Source organism: Alligator sinensis, unplaced genomic scaffold (genome assembly GCF_000455745.1).
Source record: "Alligator sinensis unplaced genomic scaffold, ASM45574v1 scaffold354_1, whole genome shotgun sequence".
NCBI lineage: Eukaryota > Metazoa > Chordata > Crocodylia > Alligatoridae > Alligator > Alligator sinensis.
Window position 1 is genome coordinate 282,581 of NW_005842200.1, and position 6,983 is coordinate 289,563.

General features: G+C 41.5%; 1 protein-coding gene across 9 annotated transcripts in view; it reads left to right on the plus strand.

The window, feature by feature from the left end:
• TENM3 (teneurin transmembrane protein 3) overlaps positions 1 to 6,983 on the plus strand; it is a 540,570-nt gene that overhangs the window by 262,550 nt on the left and 271,037 nt on the right. The window lies entirely within an intron of this gene.

A 6,983-nucleotide genomic window follows, 5' to 3' on the forward strand; every position in this document is an offset into this window, starting at 1 on the left:
CACAACAAGATCGTTAACTTCAGTGGTATATATCAAGTAGATTATTTGTTTCACATCCATTTCCTGTAATAACATCTATATGTATACTCATTGTCAGTCTTAATCTGAATTGCTAACTGCATTGCATACTGGTTTTGGTTTAGGCTTATATCTGGGTATCATGCATCAGCCACTCAGCACTTGACTTAGTTACCCAAGTTATAACAGCGCCTATCATTTTCCCAATCAAAACTTTGGGCAAAGTAACAGTCAACATAGGATGAATGATAGTCAGGAAGGAGATTTTTGCAAGACTTATCTCCGTTATAATAGTCCGTTCCACTGCTTCACTGAAAAGTCAGTTTCTTGCACCCACTTCCTGCTGCCAGTAAGTCATAGGAGAAAGGTCGTCTGGGGCTACAGATACAGCAGTCAGTGAAACTTAAGGGCCAGGAATCTTCATCAATCAAAAAAACTTACAGATATCAGCCAGTTCCCCTGCAGTCATAGATTTCATAGATTTTTAAGGTCGGAAGGGACCTCAGTAGATCATTGAGTCCTACCCACCCCCCCTTCCCTGGGCAGGAATGAGCACTGGGGTCAGATGACCCCAGCTAGGTGCTTGTCTAGTCTCCAAAGTTTGTTCCTTACTTTAGTGGCATACGCCAAATCTGTGTGTCTTGGTTATCGACACCCCCTCAGCTGAAAAGCAAAGCTCTAAACCAGAACCTGAGATGAAGCTGGGGCAGATGAGAGGGGAGGCTCCTCTGTTTCAGGTACCACACTGGTAGGAAAAGAGCAGAGCTGTAGTGTTCTTTCTCATTAAAGTCTCCAATACAGCAGCAAGACAGCAACCTCACCCACCCCTTGAAACCTGCTACTGCTCAAAAATCCTTCTTGCCACCAATGTATAGGCTTTATGCAGATGTGGAGGACCGGGAAATAGCTGGTTCTTAGCGTTCAAACAATTCCAGCGACCCAAACAAATTCATCCCATTCCCTTTCGTCTCCAAGCCCTGCTTCCTCACTCCATGCTCAGGGGGAACAGGGGCATGTCAGTGCCAACCGACCCACTTCCCAGAGAGGCAGACTTGCTGCCCGATTGCCCGTGTACAACCCCAGCCAGAAAGCATCAGCTTCTCGCTCACCCCGTCACTAAGTACATCCTTTAAAATGTCTCCCAGTGAGATGAGATTTTTTTTTGTTACAGCAGATAGGACGTTAGCTGTTTTGAGGCTGTAGAAGTTGGCAGTCCCATGGAAGAGTTGCATTCAGCCCCGCTGGCCAAGCATTTGTCCATGTTAGAGTCCTCTCTAACATGGACAAACTCTGTTCTTGTACAGGACAAGGCATATTTTACTATTTTTTCACCCATTGTTTTAATGATAATATTTTTGAATGTTTGTGGAAGTTTGGAAAGGAGAAAGTTGAGGGGGGGATGCTAGCAGTCTATAACATCATGAAGTGTATGGACAGAGTGAATAGGGAACTGTTATTATTTGTCAAGTCCCAGAATACTAGAACTAGGCAGCACCCATTGAAATTATCAGGCAACAAGTTTAAAACTGATGAGAGAGTATTACTTTTTTTTGTAATGTAGTGCATAGTTAACTTGCAGAATTCATTACCACAGGAGGTTGTAGAGGCAGACAACAGCCAAATTCATAAAGGGCTAAACAAATTCATGGATGATGGATCCATTAATAGCTGTTAAACAGAACAGATAGGGATGTATCTTCTGCCATCTCTGAATCAATGATAGTGGATGCCAGGGAGGGTATGACAGGAACAGATTACTCTAGAACAATGATGCTCAGAGTGCCTAGAGATCCTTTCAAGGGTGCCACACAATGTTTGTACTGTTAGGTGCACAAACGTGATTTACAAGATAAACCCAGGGAACTTTAAATAGGAATCCACAGTGTTAAATGTGTTCTGACCTGTTGTGGCTTTTTTGCATTATTTGAAACAGAAAAATGTCTCTGTTATTTTTGCATATTCAGAAAATAAGTGAAAAACAAGAGCTGGCATTTTCTGATGGGGCTTAGTGTAAAAGGTTTGACAACCACTGTTCTAATATAGTGTTCATATGCTTTACCTCTAAGGCCACTGTCACAGATGATGCCACTCCTGGCACTGTCAGACAGGTTACTGGGTTAGTTAGACCATTGGTCTAACCCAGTATGGCACATCTTACACTTATAAGAATACTGTTCCAAATTTTTCAGTCACAGCTCCATATTTACTTAAGCAAAGCTTCTATTGATGTTAGGGCCTCTAGGCACAATGAAAATCCCCCATCAAACCCCATGAGGAAGATAATAGGGCCACATCTAATCTAGTCATCTGTGTCAGGTAGGAATTTTGCCTGAGAAGTAGCTACGTTGGAAGTAGACAGTTTTGGCCATTGTTTGCTAGCTGTTTGCTGAAAATGGGCATGTTTTCTCTAAGATTTATCTTAGGGACTTGTTCGCAATTTCACAGAGCTTTTCTTTCAGGGTAAAAATATTGTAATGCGGATCTGGTGAAAGCGAATGTATTATACTGGCCTCGTGTATTTTGAGCAAAGTAACACATCAAAGATTACCATGATTACATTGCATACATTAGGTTAGTGTCAATACACATCTAATTTAATGTAAAGTTTTTAAATTCAATACTTACTTAAATTTTTTAAAATATAAGTAACTTTGCTTAATGGAATTGATAATTACAGCGCATTTTCACACATTTCTTCTACTGATGAGTTTGTACATGCCTCTTTCATATCTCTCCCCTTGAACATTTTAATATAAAAGGTTTTTTTTTTAAAATAACAGCAATGCCGACTTTGAAAGTTATCTGCGTTTCATAGTTTTCTATTAAAAATGATACAAATACATGGCTTAAATAGACATTTTAAGCTGCATGTTTTGCTGTGGCTAAAGCTATGACCTTTGTACTGTACTATTAACTAACTTTTTTTTCTTGTAAAGAGTTTTGCATATGACCTTTTTGCATAAAAGTCAACATGAATTTATGAAGGAATAATAAACTGGCCTTACTACATTAGCCTTAATACTAAATCTCTTGTCAAAATATCTTTACTGCCAGTTGTCTTCAGATTTCCCTCTTGTTGTATTCATTAGCACACTGAAGGGTAAATCAGGATAATTAAATATTCACTATAATCACCTGGGTGTTTCATTTATGTAATCATTCATTCAGTGCAAACACCTGGGTATTTAAAAGCGGTTGCATTTATTTTGAGGCGTTCTTTATTTTAAAGAGACCACTGTAAAGTCTGGTTGATCAAACCCCATAATTGTGTATTTATTATGAATTAAAGAAAGAAAAGGGGAGGAGTAAAAAGGATGCATCCTCACTTTTTTTTTTACCAAGCGCAAACATGAGACAATTATACTGTAACTTAGAAAATTGTAGTGCCTTTCAAGAAAGTTTCTGACCGAAATATTAAAATGACTGCTGGGATGTAAAAGATTACCTTATTCAGCTCTAGAAAATACAGGTTAATATCATAGTACTGTGAAGCTCAAATTTCTAAAACAGTTTCAGTCCCATTTGTTTGTTTGTTTTTTTTATTTATGGAGCCCAATATTAGTTCGCAATCACCAAAAAATCCCTTTCCAGAGCACTTCCTTGTATTTTACATTATTTTCAAATATAAAAAAACCTGTTTAATACCAAGATTCTCCAAGATTCTTATATCTCTACTTTGCCAGTTCTCTAAAACAAGTACAGGCAAAGTGAATGGAAAAAAAATATTTTTCGTGGAGCTCTTACATTATAAGCATTCATCATAAACATTTGTTTTAGTAGTGTAAGGTAGCTGCAGTAACTTTTGAGATAGATACACTCCTATAGGAGCAAGTAAAAATATATAGTGTAGGTTTAAAATACATTTGACTCAAAAGTTCAAAATGTCTTTGGGAGGTAAACTGGATTACCCCACATACATCCATAGTTCTCTTAACACAAAAATAAAAGATGTATAATTATCAGTATTAACATCATATTATTATCCTAAATACCTAAGGCTTTGCAGGATGGATACCTTACATGCATGCTTGGCTTTACAAATGTGTATTCCCATTGATTTACGTGGTTGCTTGTATAAAATATTCATACTTTAATAGAAACTAAAAACAGTCTTTATTGAGTTAACTTGTGAATGTGGACATGAGGCTGCAGAAATGATTGATGGTTTTCTTACCACATATAATAGCCTAACAGGATTTCACAAAACCTCTGCTCGCACACTTATAAATTACAAGAACATTTCCTTAAAAATAAAAAGCAGATAGTAAGTTCTTGAAATGGTACCCTCTGTATTAAAGAAAAAAGAAACCATTGTTTTCCTAACTTTGGCTTCAAAAGTAGGTATGCAATAAATGGGATTTTTTAAATTATAAATATATTTTGAGACTGTGTACGCATATAAAACCCTTTTTTAAAGATTTTTTATTTTTTCAGATCTTGTCTCTCTCAAAAAGTTTATCACGAATAACACTGAAACCAAGGTTAATTTAAAAGTGCACTATATTCTCTCTAATTATTTCCCTGTTGGGATCATCCAGTAGTATTTGAATAAGCAGTCACAGACAGACTTCACCTTTTATTAGAAATCAAGAAAATCCAGACAGCATTGCCCTTTTCTGATTGGTGCTAGATCTGTAGTTAGGAAGTAGTAGTCACTTGTTCAGAATTGTGACAGAGACATTTCCAAAGACAGGCAACAGATTATTCATTATAGAGAAAGTGTTTCATGCAGTGTACTATAAACACAGTAATTGAGGCCTGGCGTGCCCTTTTGTGTCAGGTACCATCTTTATGCATTATTTTTGTTTTGTTTTACCCCTCTCTGTCCTCAGGTTTGTTTATCCTCAGGGGGGAGATTATTCATGGCCAAGGTACTCCCATGTTACCCCAATAATTTACTGTTGCTGTTCTGTCCCCTGGTTATCTTTGATTCGTCTCTCCATCTGCATGTCATGTTGTGCAGTAACACAAAGATGGATTGTATGGGGTTCTCTGCTGGGAAAAATCAACACATAGATCAGGCTCTCTGCCAAGATGTTTCTAATTAAACTGTTGCTATGGACCGGATTCTCATCAGTGAATGAGGAGTTTCTACTTGGCGCTTTCAATACTCGGTCCTTTCATTTTGGGGCATTGATACAGATATTTCATTTTATTTTTTGTTCTTACCTAACATATGAGTTGCAGGCTGTATCTTTTGGATTATTTTAACAAAGCTTTATATCTAAAATCAGTTACAGGAATAGTGGGAAAGCAAGAAATAGATCTGATAGTTCCAGCTTCCTGACCAATATGCATCACACCACACAGACTCTAGCACTACCATATTGATTCAGGAACCATGTTCAGTGGACACCATTAAAAAGTCACAAGATTGCTATAATGTAATAGCAGGGGTGGGCAGATCCGGCCAGCAGCCAGGCCCCATTTTCCAGCAGCCCGAGTCCACATGGCTGAGGCCAGTCTCCATGCTGACCCCAGCTGCAGCTGCACTGTGATAGTGCAAGACTGGGGTTGCCATGGAGACTGGCCCCAGCTTTGCTGGCAGGGCAGGGCAGGGGGCTGTTCTGGAGCTGCTGGGATCCTGTGGCAGGGGCATCTTGGTCCGGGCCAGGGCAGAGCTGCAGTCTGCAGCCTGCAGGCTTGGGGCAGGGGCATGCAGGCAGCGGATTGTGGCTCTGCCCCATCTTGGGACCAGGCTGTCACCGCTTCAAGGAGCCAGGACAGAGCTGCAATCTGCTGTCTGCATGCCCCTCCACTGAGCATGCAGGCTGTAGATCACGGCTCTGCCCTGGCCCTGGACCAAACTGGCCCTGGACCAAACTGCCCCTGCCACAAGATCCTAAAGCAGCCTCCTGCCCTGCCTTGCCAGTGCCCTGACAGAGCAGCTGAGGCTGTCTCTATGGACACTAAGGCCAGCCATGAGGGCAGGGGCTGCTGGGGAATGGAATTCACTGCCAGCTGGATCTGGCCTGCAGGCCAGACTTTGCCCACCCCTGTGTAAGAACCTAGTGAAAAATGTCACAATATAGTTAATCTTTGGCAAATATTGATAGCCTGTGGTTTCATCCATTTCAATAGAATATTATAGAATACTAGCCAATTGCCCGTCAGGAATGATGCGGGGTGGGGGTGGGCGGGGATGGACTGCTGCCACCCACCACCCCACGCTGCAACCATCTTCCAGGAGCTCCATCCACTCTGTTCCCACAACTCTGTTCCCACCATCATGGCGGCACTCTGCTGTGCCACCACCACTGCCTCCTGTCCAGAACACTCTGGGAGCACTCTGATTGATTGTTTGTTTCAGACAACCAGTTAGAGTGCAAATAAAGCATTATGGACAGACAGACAGACAGACTAAGGCTTTTATAATATTAGAATAGTAGTAGAGCAGAAGTAGTGAGAGAGAGCAGCAAAGAGTATCTTTTTGTAGCAGGATTATGGTATAGACAAATATCCATGTAAAATGGAGTAAACTAACATCTCTGAACAAAGCTTTGTTGTTAGGATATGATTGCTGCACTTTCCCTTATAATAATAATAGCAATAATAACAATAATATTATTATTATTATTATTACTACTACTACTACTACTACTACTACTAGCGAAATGCCTGTCAAAAATGAGGCAGGGGAGAGCGGGCAAGAATGGAGCCCAGGCCCTGCTCCCTCCTTCCCTCCTGCTGCTTGGAGTCCAGGCCCGTTTTCCCCCACCACCACCACCACAGCAGCAGGGGGAGAGGAGGAGCAGGCCCAGCCCCAATGCAGGCGGAGAAGCCAGGTTGCCGCAGCAAGGGGGGGAGCAGCCATCCCTGGCTGACCCGGCGGTGGTGGGGAGACGGGAGGAGCAGCCTTAGGCTTGACATGGTAGAGGCAGAGGTGAGGGAGGAGTGGGCCGGGACCCAAGGGAGGTCCTCCCCTCCCCCAGCAGCTGCTGCATTGGGCTGGGCCTGCTGCTCCC